We start from the raw sequence: 12,700 nt of genomic DNA, 5'->3' as shown, positions 1-12,700 counted from the left end.
ATAGACATGGAACTTACACCATGACAATACAGCAAACAATACTGCTATAAAGGTGTGGGCGCTCTGTATTTATATAAATTCTCTCACATCAACTATCGCAGTGAACTGCTGACTGCAAGAAACAAAGATAGTAGAGAAATCCTAATTAATCCCCTGGATCTAGTAATTATTAATATAATTGGTATTTTCTGTTATTTAATATTTGTTAGCAGTATTCTATTCTATTTTATTCCATCCCAGAGCAGGAGGTCGTGGGCCACATCAGAGAGCTCCGAGGGCCACTGGTTGGGCACACCTGACATAGACCAATAAGTTTGAATAGCTAAATACAAACTAGGGAGTACCCAAGCATAAAGGTGATGGTTTAGTAAAAAACCCTATCTGTAAAGATCCACTAGAGGGTAGTGTTGCATAATATCATTGAGGCAGGTAATATGGACGTGAAACGTATTTAAAAGATTTGACCTCACACCATAACAATCCAAAAAGGAATGCTGGTGTAGAGGTGTAGGAACTCTGTATTTATATCAAGTCCCTCGCATCAGCTATCACAGACAGCTGACCGCGAGAAACAAAGATAATAGGGAACTCCTAGTTAGTCCCCTGGATCTGGTGTGCGCAGCAAAGCCCCCACCGCGCATACACAAGGTCATGGCGTCGTCATGCACACCACATCCACTGACACAATAAGCCTCAACTGCGGACTAGGCATATCCGCTAGGAGTGGCAAAATAGAGAGTGTGGGTGGGGATGAAATATCAACCCGCAGAGTCTCTAGCGTAGCCCAGGTTCGAAGAACCGGCGGCTTTGTGTGCCGGGCAATCCCTTCGATCGACCACCGCAAACAATCTTGGAAAACATGGATAAAGCAAAGGCAAGATATGCTAAAAATAAAAGGAATAGTAATACCCAAATATTACATAACAGTTTAATCAATAATAAGAATGTTCAATATAAAAGTTGACTGGCATACCCCATATATGTTATATATGACCCAACTGGAAGATAGCAAAATTACATAAGCAGGTATATTAATCATAAATTATATAAGATTTAGTGGTATTAACCACTTACCGACCGCCCACTGTATATATACGTCCTCTTTTTAAAGGTGGATATCTCGGTAACGGCAGCAGCTGCTGCCACAACCGAGGTATCCATCTTTTCAGTGGACGGTCCGGTAAACGATAACAGCGGTCTCCGCGGCGGATTCGCGCGGGATCGCCGTTATCGGTGGCAGGAGAGGGCCCCCCCCCTCCCGCCGCTCTCCCGCGCCCTCCGCCGCTTACCGTAGCCGTCAGTAGCGGCGGAGGAGATCGGGTGCTGCTGCCTAGTGTGTGAGGACTCGAGTGAGGGCAAGATGGCCCCCACCCGTCCTCATAGCTTTGCTGGGCGGAAGTGACGTCCAAACGTCAGTCCCGCCCAGCGTCTTAAAGAGACAAATTTTCCTTTTTTTTTTTTTTCTTGCATTTAAGTCTAAATATGAGATCTGAGGTCTTTTTGACCCCAGATCTCATATTTAAGAGGACCTGTCATGCTTTTTTCTATTACAAGGGATGTTTACATTCCTTGTAATAGGAATAAAAGTGATAATTTTTTTTTTTATTATTATTTTATTATTATTTCAGTGTAAAAAATTATAAAAATCAATAATAATAAATAAGAAAACAAAAAAAAATATTTTAAAGCACCCCGTCCCGACGAGCTCACGCGCAGAAGCGAACGCATACCCGAGTAGCACCCGCATATGAAAACGGTGTTCAAACCACACAAGTGAGGTATTGCCGCGATCGTTAGAGCGAGAGCAATAATTCTAGCCCTAAACCTACTCTGTAGCTCAAAAAATGCAACCTATAGAATTTTTTAAACGTCGCCTATCGAGATTTTTATGGGTAAAAGTTTGACGCCATGCCACGAGCGGGCGCCATTTTTAAGCGTGACATGTTGGGTATCATTTTACTCGGCGTAACATTATCTTTCACAATATATAAAAAAATTGGGCCAAATTTATTGTTGTCTTATTTTTTAATTCAAAAAAGTGAATTTTTTCCAAAAAAAGTGCGCTTGTAAGACCGCTGCGCAAATACGGTGTGACAAAAAGTATTGCGATGACCGTCATTTTATTCTCTAGGGTGTTAGAAAAAAATATATATAATTTTTGGGGGTTTTAAGTAATTTTCTAGCAAAAAAAACTGTTTTAGTCTTGTAAACGCTGAATCTGAAAAACACCTTCTGTCCTTAAGTGGTTAAAAGGCAAACCAGCAGATATTAATATTACACTTACATTAGTGGCTCATTTTTCTATGCCACCTGAGGAGAAGCCCTCCAGAAAAGGTTTAAAGCAAATAGCCTCATTTAAGCCTGGAGGCAATGTAGCATTTAACTGGAAAATCCATCTCATTTCAATCTGGATGAGGGTCTTAGTCCAGTCACCCCCCCTGGGGTTGGGGTGTATCCTCTCCAGGATCAAAAATTTGACACTGGGGAACACTCCACCATGTACCAATGTAACATGGTGTCCCAGGGGGAGGTCTGGATCACACAACCGCATGCTGTGGATGTGTCTATAGACCCTCCTCCAGAATTCCAGCTTGGTCTTCCCAATATAGAAGCAACCACAGCTACATTGCAACAGGTAGATGACTTCCAAGGTTCTACAATTTGTAAAGTGTTTCGGATAAAATGTTTTTCCATTTGGAAGGACAGGGTTCTTTTGTACAAGCATATATCTACAGTAATTGCACTTTACACATATAAAAGTGCTCTTGTATTTACAATGTACAGATACATTTGTGAACTCACTGCTAACTACTCTATCACTAATGGATGGAGCTCTTCTAAAAGTGAAGAGTGGCTTTTCTGGAACCAAGGGCCCCAAGGCTGGATCTAGTATCAACATATGAAAATATTTTTCAATAATTTGTTTTACCTGATGTTCTTGATTATATCTTGTGATAATTCTCAAAATGTTGTTATCTTTTGGTGGCTTTTTGTTGTAAAGTAGATCATTTCTTGATCTCATTGTTACTTGGTTAAATTATCTTTTTAAAGAAGCATGTGAGTAGCCCCTAAGAAGGAGCCTATCACAAAGTTTCCCAGCCTCTAGTACAAAGGTTTTGTCGTCAGTACAGTTGCGCTTTATCCTTAAATATTGACTATAAGGAATGGAGTCAATAACGGTTGTGGGTGGAAGCTCGTAGCATGGAGTATTGTGTTACCGGCTGTAGGTTTTCTATATAGTTGAGTACACAATTTGCCTTTAATACCTTTGTAAATTTTAATGTAATGCTAAGTTAAAGGAGACTGAAAAACTCAAGAGTCAGTTTCCACGCTTACTCTCATGCCAGAGAGTTTAGCTTTTGCATTTCTGGCTGAGAGTGCAGTAAAAACTGGAAAGCCAATGCATAAACCAAGAAGTCAGTAAAGAGTTCCATGTCAGGATGCTTTCTGTTATTTTGGGATTGTGCCACCCATACATGCCTTAGGGGCACTACGTGGCTCCTCTGTGGACATAGGTATGGCTTTGGTGATTGACACGTGGTCCCTTAAGGCAAGTATTTTAGGCCATATTTGGAGATCTTTCATCCTTCACATGTCAGATTGAGCCATAGAAATCACTTTGCTCCAGCTTCTCAGGTAGGCTCAGTTTAACTTTTACTCGTCTGCAATGTCATTCCCTTCTGACGACCTAGTGGCTGGTGGTGCAGTCAGACACCAACAAAGTAGTAGGGGAGCCCTACTTCAAGAGCAATGGGCTCAAGGCCAATGGTCTTTTTCAAGGATCCAGGATGGTGTCCAACATTCTGGAGTTGAGATCAGCATTTCAGGCTCTTAGCCTTCAGTCTCCTCATCCGGGGTAAGCCTGTCCTGGTAAAGTTGAACAGCGCAACGACTGTGGCCTACATCTGGAAACAAGGCTCAGCCCTTCCCTTCTGAAGGAGGTTTCTTTAATTCTAGAATCTGCCCAAGTCAATATTCTGCAGCTATCTGCGGCCTATGTGCCTGGTCAGAAGAATTTTCGGGCAAACTATTTGTCCAGGACAAGTCTGGATGACAATGAATGGTCCAGACTACTGTGAGTCTTTCGAGAACTAACAGAGTTTGGTATTTTTTCTTCCAGAGTTAGACCGCCCATTCCCAGTCAACACAAAGTTGCTGAAGTTCCATTCCAGGGCCCAGAATCCGCAAGCAATCGGGGTGAAGGTGCTGACTGCAGAGTGGATCTCCAAGACAGCTTATGCTTTTCTGTTGCTCCCTCTGATTCTCAGCTGAGGCTGTGGTGAAGGAAGATGACAGTTCTGGTGATGATCCCAGATTGGCCGAAGGGGCCTTGTACCCTCTGCTCATCCTTATGAGTGCCAAGGATTGACTCCCTCTGCCTGTAAGATCAAATCTTTTCCAAAGTCCCATTGATACAGCATCTGACAGGCTCAGGCTGATGGCCTGGGTCTGGAGAGGCAGAGGCTAATGGATTTTGAATGCTCTGTGAAGATTGTGAATACTCTTACAAAAACAAGAAAGGACAGCGCTAACCATGCCTATAGTAAAATATGGCATACATTCATAGTATTATTGCTGATCAAGATTTTACGCTGACTCTTCAGAAGCCTGTTCTGATATGCCTGCAGGCGTAGCTTGATTTGGTAATCAATAGTGCAGTGCTCAAAGGTAAGATGGAAAATTAATCCAAATGAACAATATAAACAATATATGTGATAAAAGTCCACAAAGTATATATTCAAATAAACTGTGTGTAAATAAAGTCCATATAGTATATATGTTCATCAATAAAATTGCAGATGTAGAACCTCCCCTGAAGTTTCAGTGTGCAAACAGGGAAAAAACACACCACACCACCGTGCAAACAATCCACTTACCAGAAATAATATTGTTATGGGCATGTAATCAAATAACGTGCAGGTCAGTGTCAATCGCACTTCCAACAGAGTGTGCAGGTGAAGACGGTGGTCCACAGGCAACATCAACGATGGAATGAGATCTCAGATGTTACGGAGGTCCAAAAGCATATATTGCGTTCATCAACAGATATGTGGTCATAAAATGCAGAGAGGAAACGGCAATAGTGAAGCCCGTAGGTAAAACCAGTAAGCAATTTATTGTATGGACAGGTAAAAAAGGCATCAAATAATATAAAAACTTTGCGGCTCATAGCGTACTTGTGTCAGTCAGCCTTACATGTTTCATCCTAAGGGGATGTCTTCAGAGGCATTCATAGTATTATTGCTGATCAAGATTTTACGCTGACTCTTCAGAAGCCTGTTCTGATATGCCTGCAGGCGTAGCTTGATTTAGGTCTATGCGCATTTCAGCTATCTCTGCCTTCACCGGCATACAGTGGGCATCCAACGCTTAATTATACTGTTTTTCAAGATGCAATTTGGTTGAAACCTCAAATTATTTCCGAAATGAGATCTCCCATTGCTTTTGGACGTTATTGCCTCAGATGCCTTTAATCACCCTGTGGTACCTCTCACTGAAAACTGCTTTACTGGTGGCAATTACATCAGCCAGAAGAGAGTCAGCATTGGTGGCCTTGGGGTTTAAAGAACCCATACTCGCGTACTTCCCAGACAGGGTGATACTCATGCCAATGCTCAAATTTGTGCCTTCAGAGTCCAATACCACACAAGAGATTGTCCTCCTACATTCCGTTTGGGGAGTATTCAAGAAATTAGCCCATCAGATGTGGGCCAAGCTTTAAAATGATTAATCAAGGCGACTTCTGCCATCAAAAGTCAGAGCATCTGTTTTTTCTCATTCCAGGTGGAACACATAATGATGTTACGGCTTCCAGCAAGATTATTGTCTCTTGGTTGGTAAAGCTCATCTCCTTGGCTTGCAAGTTAAAAGGGTTGGCTGTGCCAGGAGAATCATGGCACTCCTCACTAGAAGGGTCTCGACCTTGAGAGTAACAGCAGGCTGAGTGTCTGAAACTATCTGCAAGGCAGCTACGTGGCTTAATGACAGTTGAGGCATCCTGGCTACTGTTTTTTCAGTCAGAATTGAGGAGTGTGTAGCATTATCTTCCCTGTTTTGGCTAGTTACCGTATTTATCGGCCTATTGCGCGCACCGGCGTATAGCGCGCACCCCTAATCTGGACGTGGAATTCCTGAAAAAATATTTTTTATTACTTACCGTTTTGGTGTCTTGCCCGGCATCCATCGGCGGCCTTGTCCGATCCGGCGTCAGTCTGCGGCCTTCGTGGTGTTCTCCCGCGCTGGTCTCTGAGCCGATCCCCACGCTTTTTGAACGCCGCCGACATATACCGAGCGCAGTACACTCAGGCACGCTCGGCTCCTCTCGCATAACCGTGAGGGGAGCCGAGCATGGCCGAGTGTACTGCGCTCGGTATATGTCGGCGGCCACGTTCAAACAGCGCGGGAAGCGAGTATCGGCGTATATCACGCACCCACGATTTTGCCCTGATTTTAAGGGCAAAAAAGTGCGCGGTATACGCCGATAAATACGGTAGTTCCCAGCTGTGCTGACATAGAGCCATCAGGAAAATAGAAAATTGAGTTCAAATACTTACTGTAATTTTCCTTTCCTGACGAGCTCCATGGCATCACAGATCCCACCCAGCTTGGTAGGACTAGTTACAGAATGCCGAGGGTGTAGGTGGGCTCAAATTTATATGAGTTAAGTCCTGGAGGCATGGGGGGGGGGGGGGGGCGAGCCTATACCCTTTCCTTTTTTTTCTGCAGCTGGAGTTTAGCTTCAAAGTTTTCTTTAGTTATGGACGTTATGGATGTAAAAAGTTAGACTTTGAAAAGCTGGCTTATCCTTCTAAAGTTTATAGAACAATTATATAGCTTTCAAAATAAACCCTAGTGACAAATTGAATATATTGATTTGTTCTTTCATATATAACCATTGGACTAAACATTAGCATGAAAAAAATGTTATGAGCACATACAAGAAAAAAATGACTGAAGATGTAAATTAAGATAAAAAAAAGATGTAAAAAAAGTTCAGTTGTGTGTTCTTGAAGTATCTTGAGTGGTTTCACCCACACAAACTATTACAGGTATAAAAAAAGAAGCGGCACATTATGGTGCTTACAGGATGGATCATCTTCAGCAAACATAAAAATAAATAACTACATACTTAATGTGCTCTTAGTTCTGCTAGGAACACTCTACTCTTCATCATCTCTTTGGAAATTACGGTTTCACAGCTTTTTAATGTTATTTTTATCCCTAATAATTGTATACTCATACATAGGATGACTAATCAGGACGTGATAAAGTGGAGGGCTAAGAGGAGAAAGCATTTCAAGCCACTCAGGACATCAGGCAAGCAATGGTTCGTTAAAGGCCACTCTGCCTCCTTCTCCAAGTCATTAAAGTGTATGCGTGGGCAAAAAGAAAAAAGACCAAAAACATATTCATTACATCTCTGCTATAAATACACATTTCACTATGTGTATGTGCTTCTAACTTACTGCTGGGCTGACATCACAGTGGCCTTTGCAGTTGTGACATTTCAGCCAGCATGGTCAGCCTGTTGGACTACAGGAACTCCACCTATCCCCCATCCTTCTACGTCTCACTTCATATGCATGCATTGATTGCTTTCCAGTAGAGTTGGGCGAACGGTTCAGCCGGAGCATGAGTTTGGGCCAAGGCTGTTTGCCCGGTTGCCAAACACTGAAATCATCGGGAAATTCGACCATTTGTTCGGCCCCGCCGAATTACCACAATGCACTGCATCACACAGTGCATTGGAAGCCCTGATTGGTTGAAGCAATGCAAGCTTTGCCCACTTAGGGCACAGAAAACTTTCAGCGCCATGAATGGAGAAAGTAATGATGACTCTATCCAATCATGGCTTATTGCTCTAAGTTCCGCCCCTACTATAAAAATATTCTCCCCATAGCAACCACTTGGTGTGATATTGGGGTGGAGAGGGATAGAACAGAGCTTTTTTCAATGCTGATAGTGAGTTAGTGTGCTATAGTGCTTTTATTGTCAGTGTAGAATATCCGCTTATTGTAAATCTAGTGATAGTTCAGTGTGAGTGTAGTGTGACCATTCATTTTGACTTAATTGTCAGTTTAATTTGTCAGGGCAGGTTTCCTGCGGTATATATCAGTGCATTAATGCACGTTTAATGCAGTATATGTCTGTGCGATAATGCACGTTTAACGCAGCATATATCAGTGCGTTACTGCATGTTTAATGCATTATATATCTGTGCGTTACTGCATGTTTAATGCATTATATATCTGTGCGTTACTGCACATTTAACGCAGTATATATCAATGCATTAGTGCACATTTAACGCAGCATATATCTGTGCATTACTGCACGTTTAATGCAGTATATATCAGTGCGTTACTGCATGTTTAATGCAGTATATTTGAGTGCGTTACTGCATGTTTAATGTAGTATATATCACTACGTTACTGCATGTTTTTTTTGCAGTATATTTGAGTGTGTTACTGCAAGTTTAACACAGTATATATCAGTACGTTACTGCATATTTAACACAGTATATTTTAAGTGCATTACCGCACAATTAATGCAGTATATATATCAGTACGTTACTGCACATTTAACCACTTAAGACCCGGACCAAAATGCAGGACCTGGCCAGTTTTTGGGATTCGGCACTGCGTCGCTTTAAATGACAATTGCGTGGTCGTGCGACGTGGCTCCCAAACAAAATGGCGTCCTTTCTCCACCACAAATAGAGCTTTCTTTTGGTGGTATTTGATCACCTCTGCGGTTTTAATTTTTTGCGCTAAAAAACAAAAATAGAGCGACAATTTTGAAAGAAAATGCAATATTTTTTCCTTTTTGCTATAATAAATATCCCCCAAAAATATATAAAAAATATATTTTTTCCTCAGTTTAGGCCAATACGTATTCTTCTACCTATTTTTAGTAAAAAACAAATCGCAATAAGCATTTATCGATTGGTTTGCGCAAAATTTATAGTGTTTACAAAATAGGGGATAGTTTTATTGCATTTTTATTAATAATTTTTTTTTTTACTATTAATGGCGGCGATCAGCAATTTCTTTCGTGACCGCGACATTATGGCGGACACATCGGACAATTTTGACACATTTTTGGGACAACTGTCATTATCACAGCAAAAAATGCTATAAAAATGCATTGTTTACTGTGAAAATTACAATTGCAGTTTGGGAGTTAACCACTAGGGGGCGCTGAAGGGGTTAAGTGTGACCTCATATGTGTTTCTAACTGTAGGGGGCGGGGCTGGATGTGTGACATCATTGATTGTGTTTCCCTATATCAGGGAACACACGATCAATGACAGCGCCACAGTGAAGAACGGGGAAGCTGTGTTTACACACAGCTCTCCTCGTTCTTCAGCTCCGGGGACCGATCGCGGGACTCCAGCGGCAATCGAGTCCGCGGGTCCCGCGGTCACGGAGCTTCGGACCTACAGGTATGTGCTTGTGCCCAGCTGTGCCATTCTGCCGACGTATATGTGCAGGAGGCGGTCCTTAAGTGGTTAAGGTAGTATATATCAGTGAGTTAGTGCACGTTTAACAAAGTATATATCAGTGCAATACTGTATGTTTAACGCAGTATAACGTTTTTTTTTTTTTTTTTGCAGACATTTAATTTTTCTTATAATGTATCAGTAATTTATAGTTCTTACTGATTTAAAATAAAACAGATATACCATTAACCACATATTTTTAACAGTAAATCCTTAAAGATAACAATGTATATATGTGCTTTATAAAAAATAGTTTCCAGCAAATAATGTATTATAGAAACATGGAACAGGAGATGTGATTATACAGGTTAAAATGAAACAGTTAAGTAGTAAAAAATAAATAAAAAAGGGGCAAGTCCTGGTTAATTAAGAGTTAACTTCCTGTACACGCAATAAAAACTTTCCTCTGTCAGCTGCAGCTCTCTAAAGCCACGTACACACTGCCGGGTTTCCCGACTGGAGAGCTTTTGGCCAGGAATCCCGGCCGTGTGTATGCTCCTCGCAGTTTTTCCAACGGGAAAACTGCCCAAAAACCGCTGGACAAAAAAAACAGAACCTGCTCTTTTTTCCCGTTGGGATTCCCGGCTGACTTTTTCCCGGCAGTTTTCCTATGGGAAAAACTGCGATGGAGCATACACACGGTCGGGATTCCTGACCAAAGCTCTAATCTGAGTTTTCCCGACGGAAAAACCTCTTGTGTGTACGGGGGAAAAGTTACCAAGCAGCTTCTCGGTTTTCCCCCCAGATTTTCCAACAGATCGTTTCCCGTCAGGAATCCCAGTCGTGTGTACGAGGCATCACTCACAAATCTGTCTGACAAGAAATGCAGGACATAAGATAGATAATGTTACTTGTTTGTTGTTGTTTTGGCTTAAAATGTTACATTGAACTCTTGTTGAGATTGTCTGTCAGGCCCCGTACACACGTCCGAGGAACTCGACATGCCAAACACATCGAGTTCCTTGTCGAGTTCAGTGTTGAAGCCGCCGAGGATCTCGGCGGGCCAACTTTCCTCATTGAACAATGAGGAAATAGCCTCTATTTGGCCCGACGAGTTCCTCGTCGGCTTCCTCGCTGAAAAGTGTACACACAGAATCCAGCTCCGATCGAGTTTCTGGCTGAATTCTGCCGAGAAACTCGGTCGTGTGTACGGGGCCTCAGAGTGATCATTCAGTCAGGAAGGTCTGACTAGCTCCCAGTCATAGGATCTCACAGGCTGTGCACAGTAGATGAGCAGAAGGAGATTAGAAAAGATGCATGGTACAAGACACATCCTGTGTACAGAGGAGGAGGTTCTATGGACATTTGTAAGACGCCCTGGATATATATATATATATATATATATACACACACACACACACATATACACACACACACACACACACACACACACACAGTTGTGCTCATAAGTTTACATACCCTGGCAGAATTTATGATTTCTTGGCCATTTTTCAGAGAATATGAATGATAAACACAAAATCTTTTCTTTCACTCATGGTTCGTTTTTGGCTGAAGCCATTTATTATCAATCAACTGTGTTTACTCTTTTTAAATCATAATTGCAACAGAAACTACCCAAATGACCCTGATCAAAAGTTTACATACCCTGGTGATTTTGGCCTTATAACATGCACACAAGTTGACACAATGGGGTTTGAATGACTATTAAAGGCAACCATCCTCACCTGTGATTTGTTTGCTTGTAATTGGTGTGTGTGTGTGTGTGTGTGTGTGTGTGTGTGTAAAAGGTCAATGCGTTTCTGGACTCCTGAAAGACCCTTGGATCTTTCATCCAGTGCTGCACTGACGTTTCTGGATTCTGAGTCATGGGGAAAGCAAAAGAATCCACAAAGGATCTGCAGGAAAAGGTAGTTGAACAGTATAAAACAGAAAGGGGATATAAAAAGATATCCAAGGAATTGAGAATGCCAATCAGCAGTGTCCAAACTCTAATCAAGAAGTGGAAAATGAGGGGTTCTGTTGAAACCAAACCACGGTCTGGTAGACCAACTAAATTTTCAACCACAACTGCCAGGAAAATTGTTCAGGATGCAAAGAAAAACCCACAACTTCAGGTGAAATACAGGACTTTCTGAAAACGTGGTGTGGCTGTTTCAATATGCACAATAACGAAGGCACTTGAAGAAAGATAGACTGCATGATTGAGTCGCCAGAAGAAAGCCATTACTACACAAATGCCACAAAGTATCCTGCTTACAGTACGCCAAACAGCACAGAGACGAGCCTTAAACCTTCTGGAACAAAGTAATTTGAAGTGATAAGACCAAAATTTTGCTTTTTGGCCACAACCATAAACCTTACATTTGGAGAGGAGTCAACAAGGCCTATGATGAAAGATACAGAGGCGGATCACTGATGTTTTGGGGGATGTGTGAGCTACAAAGGCACAGGAAATTTGGTCAAAATTGTTGGCAAGATGAATGAAGTATGTTATAAAAAAAATAATTTAGGAATATTTGCATTCATCAGCCATTAAAGGGTCACTAAAGGAAAAACTTTTTTTAGCTGAAATGACTGTTTACAGGGCATAGAGACATAATAGTTAACTGATTCCTTTTAAAAATGATTAAAAATAGATAAAAAAAACAATCATATAATGTGCCTGCAGTGTAGTTTCGTTTTTGCTGTTGTTTGCCACTAGAGGGCAGTCAGCCAATAGAGAGCAGTGATACTTTGTCTAAAACTCCTCAGCACCAATCCAGTTTTGTTTTACACACAGTAATCACACCTCCTTGATTAGTGACCACCGTGAGAAATCTCCCAGTACTGTGGTTATCAGGAAACAGGCAACCAGGAAGTGTCCAGAACAGAGAGGATTTACAGCAACATGAAAGCAAAAACGATCAATGAGGACATGAAACCAGGACTGCAGTAAGGTAAAGGAAGCTATTTAGCTAAAAAAAAAAATTCCTTTAGTGACTCTTTAAGTTGTGCATGGGACGTACTTGGAAATCCCAACACAACAATGATCCAAAACACAAGGCCAAGTCGACCTGCTATTGGCTACAGCAGAATAAAGTGAAGGTCTGGAGTGGCCATCTCAGTCTCCTGACTTCAGTATCATTGAGCCACTCTGGGGAGATCTCAAATGTGCAGTTCATGCAAGACAGCCCAAGAATTTCTAGGAACTGGAGGCTTTTTGCCAAGAAGAATTGGCAGCTTTACCATCTGAGAAGATAA

Source organism: Rana temporaria, chromosome 5 (assembly GCF_905171775.1).
Source record: "Rana temporaria chromosome 5, aRanTem1.1, whole genome shotgun sequence".
NCBI classification, from domain to species: Eukaryota; Metazoa; Chordata; class Amphibia; order Anura; family Ranidae; genus Rana; species Rana temporaria.
This window is presented reverse-complemented; position numbering follows the sequence as displayed.